At 33.0% G+C, this 19,259-nt stretch overlaps 1 long non-coding RNA gene across 1 annotated transcript; it reads left to right on the plus strand.

Moving 5' to 3' along the window:
• Window positions 1-8,258: 8,258 nt before the first annotated feature.
• LOC134240029 (uncharacterized) lies at window positions 8,259-11,475 on the plus strand. Its single transcript, XR_009986340.1, has 3 exons — window positions 8,259-8,319; window positions 10,854-11,060; window positions 11,289-11,475. It is a non-coding gene; the product is annotated as an uncharacterized LOC134240029 (long non-coding RNA).
• Window positions 11,476-19,259: the final 7,784 nt, after the last annotated feature.

Consider the following 19,259-nt stretch of genomic DNA (forward strand, 5'->3'; position numbering starts at 1 on the left):
ATTTAAATCGTTTAAATCTCTCTCTACTTGAACTCTGAGAGGTGTCAAAAAACATTGTATGACGTTCTCTATCTCTTGCAATGCATAAATAGTACTTGATTTTACATTGGGAAGCAATTTAAATTTCGTGAAAAATTTATCGTTTAAATCTTACTCAATTGGACCTCTGAGAGGTTTCAAAACATATTGTCTGATGTTCTTTATCTGTCACAATACATATATAGTATTTGATTTTACATTTGGAAGCAATTTAAATTTTTTGAAAAATTTAAATCGTTTAAATCTCACTCAATTTGACCTCTGAGAGGTTTCAAAACACATTGTATGTTGTTCTCTATCTGTTGCAATACATATGTAAGACTCCAAGGTCCGATGGTGACGCCAAAGTCCGATGGTCTCGCCAAACCCCGATGGTCTGCGCCAAACCCTGATGGCTCGCTGTCTCTACCGACGCCAAAGTCCGACGGTCACGTCAAAGTCCGATGGCTCGTTTCCTATGAGACACGTTGCGCTAAAGTGCGATGGTCTGACACGCCAAAGTCCGATGGTGCAGAGGAACAATCGACATTTATGTCGTCACAATTATCTGACGTCAACCTTGACGTTGTTTTCCTGCATTCAAATGCCATTTTTCCAAATTTATCATGATACGCTTTTATCTATTTTGCGTATTGCTTACATGTTTCAGAGATATTAGGAGTTGTCCTCGCATACCAATCAACTGATTAGGGTGAGTCCTTTGTGGGCTTTTAATTGCTTTGATTTAGGGTTAGTCTTTGCACACTAGTCGAGTTATTAGGGTTAGTATCGCACCCACCAAGATATCTAGAAATCTATATGTAGTTGTTTGGCATACACACTTTTCGAGCGATTAGGGTTAGTTTCGCACTTATCGGAGAGTAAAGGGTTACTTTTCGCATAATGATAATTATTAAAACTTTTTTAAATCCTTGGTTTGGTGCAGCATTGTAGTTTGGCGCATTAGTATTATGACGTCATAAACGTTAATTGTTTTCTGCACCATCAGACTTTGGCGTTTCAAACCATCGGGGTTTGGCGTAGACCATCGGACTTTGGCGTGACCATCGGACTTTGGAGTCCCATCGCACTTTGGAGTCCTACACATATATAGTACTTGATTTTACATTTGGAAGCAATTTAAATTTTTTGAAAAATTTAAATCGTTTAAATCGTACTTAATTTGACCTCTGAGAGGTTTCAAAACACATTATATGATGTTCTCTATCTGTTGCAATACACATATAGTACTTGATTTTACATTTGGAAGCAATTAAATTTTTTTGAAAAATTTTAATCGTTTAAATCTTACTTAATTTGACCTCTGAGAGGTTTCAAAACACATTGTATGAAGTTCTCTATCTGTCACAATGCATATATAATACTTGATTTTACATTTGGAAGCAATTTAAATTTTTTGAAAAATTTTAATCGTTTAAATCCTACTTAATTTGACCTCTGAGAGGTTTCAGAACACATTGTGTGATGTTCTCTATCTGTCACAAAATTAGGGGCCTAGAGGGGCCAAAATGCAATATTTTGATTCTTTACTGAAGCAAATACTTTATCATAACAATCTGCAATCTTGCGGTTAGTACGGTACTCTTTAGATCTCTTTGATCTTCGATGTATATCCTTTGATGTATGTAAAACGTCCTATATGGTTCATTTCTAGACCGATTTTTAAACTTTTTAAAATATCATATAGATCTTTTTGAGAGGTTTCCAACGGTATATTTCTTGTGATTTTTAATGCACTAATTCAGAAACTATTAGCTCATATCTATAAGCATTCTGTTTTGACAGAACATGTCCTCGCGTTTTAGAAGTAAACAACTTATATTTAGTTACAATGGCGGACATTTAACGATGGCTGTGATTGGTCAACCAATGATATGACAGCTTATATATTGATATCCTCCATTTTGAATATTTGAACCGTACGCGCATCCTAATTGCGCATGTGACGTCATTATTCTAGAACATTCCTATTTGTCGGTATATAAGTCGATCAGATTAACCGGAATTCTATTTTACGCTGTATAAGTCGATCCGATAATACGATAATCGGATATTACGATAAATTCCTGCTTTTGATGAATTTCATCGAAAATTTGACGGAAGACCCACTCGTTGCTCGCAACGAGATCGTATCTAGTTTTTCTTCTTTTTTCTTCTTACAAAATTTGTGCAGAGGATTTCTCGGGGATGGCTCGACTGATTTTACCCAAATTTTCATGGTTGATACATTGACATCTGAAGTTAATTCCGGCAAGTCCTTTTTTGGAAATTCCTTTTCAGTCGAGAGTTATCGCCCTTTGATCGAAATTTAGAGGACCTCCGTGTCTGTCGCGTTACTCAAAAACGGCTCAAGCTAGAAAGCTGAAATTTTCAGGGATGATAGAGGACATGTTGCCATGTTGCACCTGGGTCATGATATTTTCCGGAAGTGCCTATTATGGAGGCTCGGTAGGGGTCAAAATTTAGGACTCGAATCATGACTGATTTTTTAAGACATTTTGCATCAAATCTTTTAAAGTATAATTATTTTGTAATAACATATTGAACAAAATTTGTGCAGAATGACAAGATCCTTAAAATGTTATCAATGAAAAAGTGCTGACTCATCACATTACGGACCAAAAGGGGCTAAAAGTCTTTTTTCGATAACTCTTAAATGATCAATATTTTGTTATACAATATTGAAGAAAAAATATTCATCTCAACAATCTACAACTGTATATTATGATTTAAATTTCATATGTTACATACTTAGGGGCCACAAGGGGCCAGAATGCTAAATCTTTGACACTTTATATCTCAAAAGTGGGACATATTTTGATAAATAATATTGAACAAAAGATGTTCAAAATAATGTTCTGAACAACATGCAACATTTAAATTTTTGCTTAACGTCCCCATTAAGGAGTTGAAGGGCTGACCCCTAAATATTTCTTTTGCTAATAACTCGAACACGAAAAAGAATCTCTGAATAGGTATTTAACAAAAAGTGTTCAAAATCCTAAGAGCTTTAAGATGAGATCAAGAAAAAGGGGCTGGGCACTCAAATTAGGGGCCAAGAGGGGCCAAAAGTCTTCAATTGATTACTTTTTAGCAGTTAATATTTTGTTATATATTACTGAAGCAAAGATGTTTATCTCAACCATCTACAACTATATATTATGGTTTTTATGTCGTATGGTTCATAATTAGGGGTCACAAGGGGCCAGAATGCTAAATCTTTGATGCTTTATATCTCAAAAGGGAGAAATATTTTGATAAGCAATATTGAACAAAAGTTGTTCAAAATAATGTTCTAAACAGTATGCAACCTTTCATTTTTTGCTAAACGTCCCCATTAGGGATTTGAAGGGTTGGCCCCTAAAAATTTCTTTTGCTAATAGCTCAAAAAGGAAAAAGAATTTCTGAACAGTTGTTGAACACAAAATGTTCAAACTCTTAAAATCTTTAAGATGAGATTAAGAAAAAGGAGCTGGGCACTCGAATTAGGGGCCAAGAGGGGCCAAAAGTCTTCAATCGATAACTCTTTATCAGTTAATATTTTGTAATACATTACTGAAGCAAAGATGTTTATCTCAACCATCTACAACTATATATTATGATTTTCATGTCGCATGGTACATAATTAGTGGCCACAAGGGGACAGATTGCTAAATCTTTGATGCTTTATATCTCGAAAGGGAGAAATATTTTGATAAGCAATATTGGACAAAAGTTGTTCAAAATAATGTTCTGAACAGTATGCAACCTTTCATTTTTTGCTAAACGTCCCCATTAAGGAGTTGAAGGGTTGGCCCCTAAATATTTCTTTTGCTAAAAGCTCAAAAACGAAAAAGAATTTCTGAACAGTTGTTGAACACTAAATGTTCAAAATCTTAAGATCTTTAAGATGAGATCCCGAAAAAGGGGCTGGGCACTCAAATTAGGGGCCAAGAGTCTTCAATCGATAACTCTTTATCAGTTAATATTTTGTAATACATTACTGAAGCAAAGATGTTTATCTCAACCATCTACAACTATATATGATGATTTTCATGTCGCATGGTACATAATTAGGGGCCACAAGGGGCAAGAATGCAAAATCTTTGATGCTTTATATCTCCAGAGGGAGAAATATTTTGATAAGCAATATTGAACAAAAGATGTTTGAAATAATGTTCTGAACAATATGCAACCTTTTATTTTTTGCTTAACGTCCCCATTAAGGAGTTGAAGGTTTGGCCCCTAAATATTTCTTTTCCTAATATCTCAAAAACGAAAAAGAATTTCTGAATAGTTGTTGAACACAAAATGTTCAAAATCTTAAGAGCTTTAAGATGATTTGAATAAAAAGGACTGATTCCTAAGATTAGGGGGCGTAAGGGGCAAAAGGCCAGTTTTTTAAAGTCTTTAATGTTCAATATCTTTTAACAGATTGTGGTAAATCATTATTTTAGAATGAAAATCGCAATCAAAATCTTTTCTTATCTCATCAAGAATTGGACGGAAGACCCACTCGTTGCTCGCAACGAGATCGTATCTAGTTATTATTATTTTTCTTCTTCCTGGGAAAATTTTGTCCACGAGTGATCTTGTAAACTACACATCCGACTTAGGTGAAACCTTTTTAGGGTCAGTAGGCATGTTATGTAGACTTGCCGAACGAAGGTCATTTTGCGCGCACGTGCTTGCAAGAGCGCGCACGTGCAACACGTGAAATGACCAATATAATGGATATTGCCGTAACGTTTCTATTTTTTGATGAAATTTTTTGAAACTCATAATGTAAGGATACATTAGTAGTATAGACAAGATGGCATGGTCAAAATAGCAAGATCTCACGCGCATGCACGTGCGCTTCGCTCTGATTGGCTGAAACTAAAGTCTCAATATCTTTCTTGTTTCTCGTCATAATCCTTTGAAATTTTGAACATAGTCCTACACTATGAAGATCTACAGCATGATATATAAGAATTTTCAGGAAAACATGCGCATCGCGCGTGCTGCAAGCTGATTGGCTGAAACTTTAAATGGCTATATCTTCTTTGTTTTTTGACGAAATGCATTGAAATTTGAAACATAGTCATGCATTGGGATATCCTAAAATATGATATAGGAAAAAATTCATGAAATCACGCGCATGCACGTGTGCTGCAATCTGATTGGCTTAAACTTTATATGGCTATATCTCCTTTGTTTTTTTTACGAAATGTTTGGAATTTTAAAATATATCATTCATTTAGATACCCTTCAATACGATAAAGATAAAAATTTATGAAATCACACGCATGTATGTGTGCTGCAGTCTGATTGGCTGAAAATTCAAATGGCTATAACTCCTTTGTTTTTCAACGAAACAGGATGGGATTTAGAACATAGATAAATATAGGGGACTCCTAGAAGAAAGTGTAGTCATTATGCACGTGCTTGCATGTGCGTGCACGGAAAATGAGTAAAATTAAATTACATTCGAATGAGTGTATTTTTTAATACTTATGGATTAAATGCTTTGATATTATTAAGTATATTAAAATTTTAGATAGTGTAGACAAGATAATATGGTCGTTACGCAAATGAAGACGCGTGCAATGCCTATTTTTAAATATATTTTGTATTTTTCTGGAAGACTTTCATTAAGTCTAAATTCCATAAAGTAATTCTTATTTAATAGAGATTACAGGGAATATGGCACCAAAAGGGAGGTGGGGAGCGTTTGGGGAACATCTGTAACGGTCCCCGTTACAATTAGCACTAGTTACATTTAGTATTTCCGGCATTTTTTCTTCGATCAACAGCTAGCTTGTTAAATAAAGGGACTGATTATAAAATATATTTAGCATGTCATTTTTCCACAGGAATGCTTAGCGTTTCGGATCTTGTCTACCAAGTTTATGAAAAATCGATCAATGAAAAAGAATATCAGCATCACTTGTACTATATTATGTCAGTGATGTCCGACAAACATGAAACTGTTTTTTTAAGAAAATAAAGCTTTTTATGTCAATGATTTGCCGGTATTGTTCAAAGATAATAATTTAAATTTTCAATTAAGAAAGTCTTCCGACACAGTTTTATTTCCTGAAATGTACCCTTCAATAAATATCGGAAAATAAAACTATAAATTGTCAGTAAACTATGTAATGTCGGAAATTAAAAGTAGAATATAAATAATCGGAAAAAAGAATACAGTCAAAATATTGAAATAGTCTTTTTCTTCTCCTGTCTGATCTATATTCATGAACATTTATTTCGGTCAGAAGTGTATATCTTTAAGAAACACAATCAATTAATTTTTTTCTGTCGTTAACTAGCATTTCTTAATACTATAGTAATATCATGGGCTATCGCAAATGTATATATAGTGAAAAATTTGTATATCCACTACGCATCACAGGGGCCTGTAACATACTGAATTTGATTTAACGTAATCACTATATATATATACAAAAAAAGACTCTTTATGTATACATATAGTGATTACGTAAAATCAAATACAGTATGTTACCGGCCCCTGTGCTACGCATTTACTCCTGATAGATCCTGAGTAATTGATTAATTTCATTGTTTATCATGTTATTAATTAGACTTTTTTCTGCAAGTTTGAATGAATTTTCTTAATTAAAGTGGACAGGTTTTCGTGTACATCGACCCTGCATGTTCATAAAGTTCATCGTGTCAACGAAATCTGATGTCAATGCTTTCTATATATCTCAATAAATGCAGCTACAATTAATGCATTTTCATAGAAACATTTTAAATAGTACTGTCATATTTGCTCCACAAATAATCGGAATTGTTATAGGACAACATCGGGAAAATGTCTACTAATGATCGCTCCGTCCGAGGAGTTCTTGGACTCGTTTGTTTAACTATTCTATTGTTTTTAAAAATGTGTAAAAATTCCATTACAAAGAAAAACTTCTTTTCGATGTTTTTTTTTTCTTTTTTATTAATTTATTGCAAAGTCGCCTACAGCCCCAACACTCCCAAGTTTTTTTTATTGTTAAACGTGCTGATTTTTTAGTAGCCCACATGTACCTGTAGGTAAAGATTCTGCAATCTTCGCTATAGCCAATGGGGTTCCGATATGCTTCACATCTCCACCATGCACTAGAGTAGATTTTTGATCGGAAATCCTCGGCTAGCAAGGTTTAGATATATATGGCAAATTTAAGACTGATTATTTTAATGCCGAGTCCCATGGCAGTATTTCACGGTATATCAGCCAAAATATTTAAAATAACAAGATGTGATCAGTTAAATTTTATTACATGTATTTTAAAAATTAAAATGTTTTCCATCTATACAATGGGCTATTGCATTGTTCAATAGAAAATTAAGCGATATTCTAATATTTCAACAATATTTATTAATAAAAAAAAACAACTCGAGAACAAATAAATTAAGTTAAATGTGCTTAAAGCTCCAAATTCTTTTTGTCCAAAAAATATATATTAAAAACGTGTTATAAATTTTTTCTCAAGTGATAATCCTTTTATAATTTTTTTCTCAAGTGATAATCCTTTTCTACTAGACCTCATTTCTATTTTATTTATAATTGAAAAGTTCTGCAAGTTTCGAAAAAATGGTAATGCATGTGACTGAAGAAATAAAAAAGGGTTTTGGGATTTGTCACTGTCTGTAATTTTAACAAGAGCATAAAAAAAGGCACCCTGAATGGAACCCTAACAATTATTTTGAACGAAGTTTTCGATTTCGATTTAAAATTTATAATGAATTACCTATAGACTATGATAATATATCAAGTCAGTAAAAGTCCACATAAAGAATTATTTAAGGGAGTATGGAACTGACGATTTTGAATCCACCGCGCAACTCCAAGTGACGTAAATGAATTTTACGTTCGTGTATGTCGTTAAAATCTTTCGATGATTTTTTGATTAAATTTTACCGTAAAACTTATTGTATAGATATACTTGATATGAAATAATATAAATTGTGACTAAAATGTCATTAAAATCGAACCACAGCACAACTCAGTGTATATTTTTACGACTTATTTGCTTATCGCCGTTTTCGGCAATGTCAACAAAGTGGAGATCGACAAAGTGGATGTTTCGGAAACATGGAAAGCATGAAATGCGGAAAAAGCTTGGGTTTTCGTCTATCAAATCTATCTAGCGGTACAACAATGTTTCTTTGACCCAAAGAAGGCGATAGTGAACTGTGCCATACTGAATTTACTCTGCCAACGATCACTCGAATGAAGGAATCACAATCGCATCACCATGATCACCCCATCCTACCATGCCCACGACAACTCTCGTCTGATCTGCCCAGGTTTGTCTCTAAATTCAACCTATTATTTTTTCATAGCAATTCTTTACAATATAAATATTCAAGCTGGGTTAAAGGGCACTATGACTATTAATCCGAGATTCCTCCGACTCTAACCCTTGCTTTTACATTGTAACCTGCAAGAGTCATAATGTAAAATCAGGGATTAGAGTCAGAGGAATCTTGGATTATATAACTATAATCACACAATTAATACAATTCCACAGTGGTGTATATACGTGTATCACTATCCATTGATCTTCACATGACATAATCCAGTTGTACTCAATCATGTCTAAATATAGATATATCATCAGGGCTCGACATTAACTTTTTTTCCTACATGTCCATTCGGACAAGTGACCAAGATATTTACTTGTCTGAACTTCAACTTCACTTGTCCGAAATTTTTTCAATGAATGTCTTGTTATGTCAACTTGAAAACAATTAAAAAATTAAATGTGCTTTATAATTTATTTATAAGTGTTGTTATTGATAAATAAGACAAACACATATAAAACAAAATTTTATCTTGATTTCCTGTCCTGACAACAGCATAAATGTTCGCAAGTAAATCTGTAAAATCAATCAAATATATTTTAAACTCACAAACGTCATAAGATCCACGCCATGCAATAGTATGGCTGCAATTAATGAACATCCATCCCGATCAAGTGTGAACTTACATAGCGATTCATATCGGGATCAAAATTCAGGTTTATGTACTGCTTCCATTTGTATTCGATAAATTTAACATAAGTTGTTTTTTATGATTATTATTATTTGAAGACTTCTTTACATAGAAAAATCACTTGTCCAATCGGACAAGTGCCCAGCAATATTCACTTGTCCGAAATTTTTTTTCATTGGTACCGGACAAGCGGACAAGCGTTAATGTCGAGCCCTGATCATTTGAGACACTGTTATCCATGTATTACCCAAACAATTAACCTGAGATGCAACATCATGCAAGGTGTTGAACACTCTATGGAATTTTTCCCATCAACTTACAGTTCAATATTTCGATCACTAGTCTACACTACAACAAAAGTAATGCACATATTCTTCACATCTAAAATTCTTCTGCATAAATTACTGCATTAAATTTTGTGCCTAAGCCGCTAAAATATGAAATCTGCATTTTTATGTACACATACAGTAGGTTTATCTGTCACGTGATAGCTGAAATAGGTACATATTTACCACAGGGACTTATGCAGTCTTGGCAAAATCGGGTATACAGTATAGTAGCATTAATAGGGGAGCTAAGACTGTCTCAATTTCCTGTGATATTAATATACTATGGATTTGTGAGGACTGCTGACTTTTACACTTGACAGCTTACTTTTACACTATAAAAAATCTGACAATGTACAGAAGCTGTTTTGAAATAAAAATATTTAGGTCAACATTTATTATTGTACAAAAATAATCGGCAGAAATTAAAGCACATAGAGAATCGGACAACCACTCTACCCTCAAATACCACCATTCACATGTTAGTGCCCCAAACACTATCTATAACCACTACTGCACTAGTAATGTTTCCTTATCTTTTATCAATTCTATACATCAGTACATGACATAGGGCCAAAATAAAATTATAGTTTGTTTGGAATTGCCTCCCACCTCATTGAAATGCCCCCTCCTGAAAAAATTTTACTGACCAAAAGTAGAAAGATTTTTGTTTTTATTTAATCAATTTTTTTTTGCCCGTTACATGTATCACATACACCATACAAAACACTGAAATATAGTGTCAGATATATGTAAAAATAGGTATTTTTTTTGTTGATGGTAGATATATTTTTTTTAAAAGTCAGAAAATGTATTTATTGTTTACTGAGATTTTTATCAAAAAATTAAAATTTATCTTCAATTAAAAATTTTTTTTTACCTCCCTCCCACCTGTGTCTGAAACCCCTGAGGCAGCAATTCCAAACAAACAATTTTTTAAGGACAGCCTAGGTTTAAATGTCAAAGTCAACCATCAAATGTAAAAGTCAATACTTTTTGCAAAGGTCCATAATTATGCAGACAATACTTGAATTTGGAAATAGTCATGCTATTATTCATTAGACTAGTTAATATAGCTCAAAATGTTTTGCACATAAACAATTATTTAGTATTTAATGAAATATTAATGCAGATTAAAGAATGCCCAATATTCCAACAAGATGTGTTTGTGAAAAAAAAAAAACTATGCGCCCAGTGGCAACAAAGGTAACAAAAAATATTTTTAGCATATAGGTCAAAGTCAAGATCACAAGGTCATGACCTTGGTATCATTTGAAAGAGCTTCATTTGTGGAGTATGCATACCAAATATGAAGTCTCTTTCTCTCATGGTTCAAAAGTTATGGCAAAGGTTAAAGTTGACAACAGACAGACAGACAAACAAACAGACAGGACAAAAACAATATATGCCTCATATCTATCAATCCAGGCACATAAAAATTTCATGTACATGTAAAAATAAACATGACAAATCAATGAATGCTCCTCAGATGTACAAACATGTATATTTTTTGAATATAGGTATTCCTGTTATTGTGGACACATGAAGTCAAGATAAAGGAGAATATAGAACATTTTATATCTGCTAAATGGAGACTTGAGAAGACTTGGAACTACATGTATAGGGATGGAGCTGACAGATGCTCTAAAGGCCAGTCTATAATATGGTGTACCACTGCAGCCCTCTCATGCGGTGTCCTAACTTATGGATCATCCGCTATCATTAAGGTAAAATGTTATGTTTATATATTTTATACTTGTCAATGTGTTAGTCTGTACAGGGTGTTGTTAATTAAGTAAAAAAATGTTTCTGTTTTTCCAACCAACTCCAGTTTATAGGTAATCTTTCATTAAAAATATGAATAATAATTTTTTTATAATATTACCATTTACCAAGCATAACAATTTCCATAATTAAAAATACTATTTTTGACATCATTTTTTTATTTCTTACAGTGAGCCAGAACATCATATCAGCAATGAGCGAGTAGCCCATTTGAACCAATATTTTGTTCCATAAAGGACAATCACGAAACAGGCAGACAAAACTACAGGTTTGAAAATAAATGGAAGAAAATCACTGGACACAGTATAATTTCCTATCCCAGTATTGCTGAAACTGTGGCATTGTCAACAAACTCCATGTGGAATTATGGATAAAAGATTTGAATGAAAAACTATTAGTGCATTATTCTAAAGGAATTATGGATTCTATTTCAGAAGACTTTTTATACGCCCGTCTTAAGACGGGACGTATTATGTTATAGGCTTCGTGTCCGTCTGTCTGTCCAGCTGTCCGTCCGTCTGTTAGCTTTTCTCGTGTCCGGCTCATACCCGGTAACTATAATACTATAAGGCCTAGAATTATCAAACTTTGTCAGCTGAAACATCTTGGGTAGAAAGTGTGTCGCGCACTAAAAGTACCGGGGGGTAGGTCGCTCTGACCTATATTTAAAAAGTTATAGCCAAATATGGAAAAATCCTGTCCGGTCCATAACTAGAAAACTATTAGACTTAGAATCTTCAGAGCATGGTTTTATCTGTCTCCTTCGGGAATTAGACAAAAGAACTGTTGGTCAGTTTATATTTGATGGCCAGCCTTTTATTTCCAAAATTGATTAGGTATAGATTAAGTTGTGAAGACTAATTTGATATTGTTTAATATGAAAGGCATTTGGCAAGATGTAGAAATCTGTGAATGATGCAATATTTGTTATAATTAATGCCTACACCACAGGAGATGGATAAACAAATTTTTTAAGGTGTGTAAAAATCATTGAAATCTTAAAATCAAGGTTGACATGATTTTCCTGCACTTTTAACTGTTTAAGATACATTGTAATTTTTTGACGGGCGTATCATGCTGTGGCGTGGCACTTTATTTCAGTTGAAGTCGGATACAAAAATAGACATTTATCCTCAGTCTATTTGAAATGTCAATGGCATCAATCATGTCTTTTGAATGATGAACTTTTCCACATACTTTATGTGCAAAATACAATTTATAATTTTAAGAATTATAAAAAAAAAAAAGATAATAAAATTTAAAATAATAATTAAAAATAGAAAAAAACATTGAAAATAAATAGTTTGAAAAACTCGTCAAATCATATATTTTTTTTCATTAAAGAAAAGTTGAATTCACACTTTTCAAAAGTTATGTCCCTTGGCTGCCATCTTTGAGGAAAAACCCAAAGAATCCTCACAGTACCCTTTATAGTTTTCTGATTTGTAAATTTGTCATCTTAATGGAAAAAATATGTGCATCTTCTATAATCCATTGCCCCAAGATCAGCCAACACGTATCAAAAGAAAAATTAAAACACAGATGATTTATCCTACCATGCCCAAAATATTCTGTAGCATAAAGAGGAGAAATGTCATTTCTTTCCCATTTGACCTTTTGGTTGACCCATCAAAGGGACATAACTATTGCAAAGTGTGGATTGGATTATAGTCCTTATATTCTCTATTTAGAAAAACAGTCAACAAAATAGTCATTTAGAAATAAGCTCCTTAAATTAATGTTTGTAATCTCTGAGTGAACATATATTACTTTAAACAATATCAATATTTAAATGACTTTTTTCTGATTTTGGCATCAAAACATATCAACGGTCATTTCTCAAATTTTTATTGATTTGCATTCATTTATTGTGACAAAATGAAACAGCCGCAACTTGCAAAAAACATCACGTCACAATATAAAAAAAACAAGATTTGCTAAACAAAATACTAATATATTCTTTTGATTTGTTTTGCATAGTACCGGGTACATTTCAACCGGTATTGACTGTTTTCGGGTGACATTCAGATTATGTTAGCCTCGGTCGGATGAAAATATTGTCCTTCGCTCCACGTTGGACAATATTTCAACCCTTGGAGACTAATCATAAAAATAAAGTTGCCCTCAACAGTCAACATCATTCAATATTTGTTTTAGTTAATATATTTTAGTGACACTCAATCAAAGAACTTGGTTTGGTAATTTGTTGTTCCAGCTTTATAATATAAATATTAATAAAATATTGTTTTTACTCTAGTCTTCTCTTTATTATACACGTGTAGCAAAATACATTGTAGTGTATTGTGGTGGTGTAACTTTTTCCCCCATCTTAACAGGGTGCCCTAGCTGCAGATCTGTAGCGTTATGGTTTTATATATATATGTCTTTGACTGTTATGGTCCAAGACAAATATATAAAACCATAACGCTATACTAGCTACAGATCTGCAGCTACAGGGTGCCCTGATGATGTGCGGTGATAACCATATCAGTTATTGATTCATATATATATCATTTTTAGGCCTATATGCTACTGGACATAAAAAATATCCAAAACAAGACTCAGATTAATAATTAATCAAAATCGTACGTGGAAATACAATCTTTAATCTTATTCAGTGCATGAGGCAGTGTAATCCGAGATTCCTCTGACTCTAACCCCCACTTTTATATTATGACTTGTGCGGACAAGTCATGATATAAAAGCGGGAAAAAAGAGGAATCTCAGATTAGAGGCAGTGCCAATGTACACTGCATGTACAGTACTTGGCCATAAGTGAGTCATAATTTTATTTTTCCACTATATATTTCATTGAAAAACACATTTTTCTAAAATATTATTGCAGTGTCATTTGTTGTTTATATTTAATATCTAAAACACCATAAAATGCAGAATTTGTTGTAGTTTCTTCACATTATTTCAAAATAGTTTTTTATCTTTATGCATTGCCGTGAAATCACAGGTCAAGTTAGTTAGAATAATCTAACTGTGTCTCGGTACAGGCCCTCACCACACGGGTCCGTAGGACAATATAATTTTAACGATAGAACATTCTATCTAAGGTCAAGTGCAAAGCAAAAATTTTAAGACTTCAATTTGTTAAGAAAATAGAAATCATAGTAAGAAGAAAATACGGTTGTTACCACTTTCGGCCTAGTAAATTCGTCAAAAATAAACAATGATACCTTCAGAAATAAAGTGTTGATATATTTTGTACACGATCAGGTCTATCTGATCACGGATGTAAAATGGCGCCAAAACGTCACACAAACGCTACGTAAATCTCAAAACCATACCATGTTTCAATATATTCTCTAAAAATGGCATTTTTTATATCTTTGATCGCAAAATTCACTTTGGCCGCAATGAACGCGATTCATGAAACTTACATATATTTTTTATAACGCAAAAATGTTTCGATTTAACAACATCTTGTGAATCGCGTTTGCTGCGGCCAATGTTGAAATTGAGTTTATATGCCTTCTTTGTTATCCCGGATTTCAAGTTGAGAAATCTAATGTGAAATCATTTTTCAATAAAGGCACCGTAATTGCTGTTAATTTTTTTTTTTAGAAAGTTACAAAATAAGTAAATAAGTCTAATCATTATCATTAAGAACATAGACTGAACAATAAATTAGGTAGACAATATATTTTATCCACCCTTCAGGTGAAAACTATCGATAGGGATAACGTTAGATCAGCATGCTTAAAGATTGAAGTTAAAGTGTTCATCTGACCCCCCCCCCCCCCAAAAAAAAAAATGTAACAGAGAAAGATTGTAATAGTACGCAAATAAGAAAATATTTAAATAATCAAGATTTTTAGCACTTTTTATGTTTGTTTTGCAACTGATATAATTGTTTGATTCTCGCCTGGAAATGTTAATGAATATTTAAGGAATAACTGTCTTATTTTTCGAATTCATGAAGTGATCAATGGATTGGCTTGTGTGATAATTTGCATAAACGCCGAAGGCGTTTATGCATAAAATTATCACACAAGCCAATCCATTGATCATCTTCATGAATTCGAAAAAATCTGACAGTTATTCCTTATATTTACATGCTTTGATTCCGCCAATCCACGGGCTCCAAGCCTGCTTCTCTCTAGGTGTTGTCCCGACTTGCACGTGATTTTTTTTTTTGGAACCGCGCCAAAACATTCATGAGGAAATCAATTACATTTACAGGTGTCTTCTAGCTATTCCCAGTTTTTAGAAATCTCAATTCCACCTATTCCCACTTGCAAATAACAATAGATGTTAAGATTTACCTGTATTTTGTACATTTTAAGACAGAAAATAATGAATACATCTATGAGAAAATATGATTTATTTCGGATTTTTGAAATTTAAGAACATAGTTAATTATTTGTTTACACAGAATTCCACCTATTCCCACATAAAATCTTACCTTTTTCTACATGATTTTCAAAAAGTGGGAATAGGTAGAATGAACCCATTTACAATTGGTAATTTTATCTCGGACAAAGACATTGGAAATGTAAATATTACGCAATAGATTCATTGATGACGTCACAATAGATCGTGTAAAAAATACTTTTTTTCAACTTTTTTTAAGTTGCTGACTTGCTGTTGATAATATTTTTTAGAACTTCATAATTCCTTAGAAAAGGTAATTTGAAAGATATATTACAATTTATAATTGTGAAGAGATCCTGAGATTATGTGGACGAGAAAGGTAAATTGTTTTTTTTTTTTTTTTTTTGTTCAAGTAAATTCAATCGATCTAGGCCTACTTATTTAAAATAAGAATAAAAATGTTTGTAAAATTTCTAACAAATAAATTGTTGCATGTTCCTTCTGAAATACGTTCTGAAATCCAGAAAAAGAAAATATGATAGATTATTTTTTTCAAGGTAAGCTGTCCAACAAAACTAGTCATTGTTGCTGTAAATATCAATATCTCGTACACCCGATGGTATTAAGATCATATAAGTGGGCTTTATTGTTTTCAGTGTATTATGTAAAATGAATAAAATCCACTGCCTTTATGTATATTTAGTGGTGCATATTGCAAAATACATGTTACAAGTTCATTACACTGTTTATAAGTATAGAATGTAATTTAATTATAAAATTGGGGGGGGGGGGGTGGGCACGCCCCTTCGTTTGAGAGAACCGGGTTTGTTTTATTTTTAATTTTATTCTTTTTATACAATTTACCTGTGTAATAATTTCAAACAATTCCACACGTAACATTCAGAAACCTAGTTTTTTGACTGATTCATAAACATGTTCTTGCAAAAAAAAAAAAATCTTAACCTCCCCCCCCTCTCCCGTCCCTTCCCGTGACAATTTTGTATGTATGTACCTTGTTTTTCCTTCTAAAAAAATACTTGAACTGACTCCGCATTGTCAGTTCCTCCATAAATTGCAACAAAGTTGTAAGGGGTTATATAAATTAGTTATAAATAGATAATATATATAAGTGCGTGCGAATAAACAGATGAATAAGTATTCATTTTCTGGCTTGCACTTGCATTTTGTCTTATTACGACTTGCTTTCCTTATTTTACTCCAGCAATTGCATTTTAGTGTCATTGTTCAAAAAAGTTGTGTGAAATCGGATTCCGAATTTTCTTTCGTCGACTTGAAAACAGACAGCGGTAAATAAGCAAATACAATTGAATTTCAATTGACGACATTATAAGTAAATGCATAAAAGGCAGTCCGATTAAAATCAAACCTTCACTAGCTCCTTTTTATTTTGTTCGTCGCGTGAAGGGTGGTGTCTTCTATAAATATTTCCATTTCTAACTTTTCTCTCTGTGATAACTCTTTGAGAGCTAGCGGAGTTAATTTCTTGATAATTCTACCGGAATTTAAATGGTAGGTCAATATGTCAGGAGCTAAGGAGGCCTAATATGCATGCAAATCTTGTGCACATCTGTCTCGGAGCCTGACGCTAAGGATGCCAAATATGCATGAAAATCTTGTGTGGCTGCCTTTGTGTTTGATGTCAGTGGGCGAGGGCTTTTGAAATTGGGATGGGAATCATCGTGTAATTTAAATCCATGTCTGCATTTTTAAAGTCTAAATCTACAATTTTATTTCACAATGAAATGGAAATATAAGGAATCACTGTCTAGTTAGGAGGGTATGTCAGGGACATCAACAATAGTGGGAAACATGGGATAATTTAAGCATAACGGGCTTCATTCACAAACATGACAAAATTGATGGAAGCGTGTTGTTTTGCGACTTTGCTTCAGGAAGTCTTAGAGCTAGCATCAAAAAGCTCTAAGGTTAGGACTTTGTGTCGAGGTACAGACTTTGTATTCGTGGACGACATTATTTGCCGGTACTGAAGAGGTCCAGACACTTAGGGAGAACTCATTCTAAGCTTAGGTTCGAAGCTTCCCTAAGCCGGGGGGGGGGGGGGAGTACACTGTATATGCAACTATACTGCCTTGCTACATGTAGGTTCTCAGCAACGGCGAGCCTGTGTAACCTTTGGATGGGTGACCGCTTCACGTCATAATTATAAATACATGTGCAATGTACATTATTTTAGAAGCATAATAACAGACCCCACTACCACAAATACTAAATACAGATTATATGTGATTGTCAAAAGGACAGGGGATGACATAGCTGTCGTCGTTGGGAATATTTTCTCTTTCATACACGTAAGATAAATATATTTGTCTGTTCTTTGTTTTTAAAAAAATATGTAACCTTATTCAGCTTCATATCAATAATGAGTATATACTCTTAAAAAGCAGGGACGTGGTATCACTTTTTCTCCCGACATTACCTTATCTATAGAAAATGTTCACTCAAAGTAAGGTTGGACCCTCCACACTTCAGCACAGTACAGTGTTATAAAGAAAATTTACCCCAAAAACTTTGAATTAAAAGGTAGTTGGTCTTGAAAAAAGTTAGCCACAACCCCCCCCCCCCCCCCCCCCCCCCCCCCCCCCCCCCCCCGAAATAGGATTTTCGACTTTGAGCAACTTTTAATTTCTCGGTTTTTTTTTTTTTTTTTTTTTTTTTTTTTTTTTTTTTTTTTTTTTTTGTTTTTTTGCTCGTCAACTTTTTCAGGTAAGTAAAAAAAAAATTCTCAGGTTGCCCCCCCCCTCCCCCCCCCCACTTTCGAAAACGATGCTACGTGCCTGAAAAATACTATACTGTAGTATTAAAACCGAAACAAAGTAATGCATAGATAATGTCTTAGCTAAATCAAAAATAAATCTTTAATAGGAAAAAAATATCAAGGAAAATGCTGGCATATAAAAACTGATTTTTATGTTGCAGTCAAGATTTTATACGCAGTAAAATAGCACACCTTGCACTTTCAAGTGTACATACATAAAATTATGTATGTATATTCCCGTACATGTGTATACCTAAATAAGTAAATAAAAGATAAGCATGATTGTATCGTATACTGGTATTTCAAAATTTAATGTAGTATTTCAATTAATATCATGAATTTTAGGGAAATGGAGAGGGTAAAAAATTCTGACAATAAATACGCTTTCTTGATGAAATAGTTTTTCTCGGAAAATTATCTCCTTAATTGACCCACGGTTATTGTAAATATCAATTCATATAAAGAAAAAAAATGAAAGGTTTAATTTAGAACAGATTAAATGAAAAAAAAGATAAGTAAAAAATAGACTTAAATATGAATTTATTTAAGAGAATATATTTTTTAGGTTGAGAAATGTACAATTCTTTACGCTGTACAGGAATCATTACGTTACATTTGATAACGCCATGTGAACGTTACGACGTCTTGACGTCGTCAGTGTTATTTTCTTAAGAAAACATTGCATTTTTAGTGAGTTGTGTAGGGAAAACGGTTTGAGATATTTTCAAAAAATGAATTGATTTAGAACAGGGGTATCCAAGACACATCATTTAAATATTATCGCCAGATTTTGGGACTAGGCGGATTTTGGTGCCTAACGTACTTTCTTTTTTGAGGTTAGAAAACTTTTTCTTGACAATCATAAATATTTTATAATTTATTCTCAATAGTTTTAGTATCATTTTGTTTATCATTTAAGATAAGAAAATTTGAATAATTCTGCATGTTTCTGTAAAAAAATCATGAAAATTGAGTAAAAATTGACTTCACAACAAGTTTTTTTAAAAATAGGTTTTTCAAT

This window comes from Saccostrea cucullata, unplaced genomic scaffold (assembly GCF_032062105.1).
Source record: "Saccostrea cucullata isolate Sc308-1 unplaced genomic scaffold, CSIRO_AGI_Scuc_v1 ctg1030, whole genome shotgun sequence".
Taxonomy (NCBI): Eukaryota; Metazoa; Mollusca; class Bivalvia; order Ostreida; family Ostreidae; genus Saccostrea; species Saccostrea cuccullata.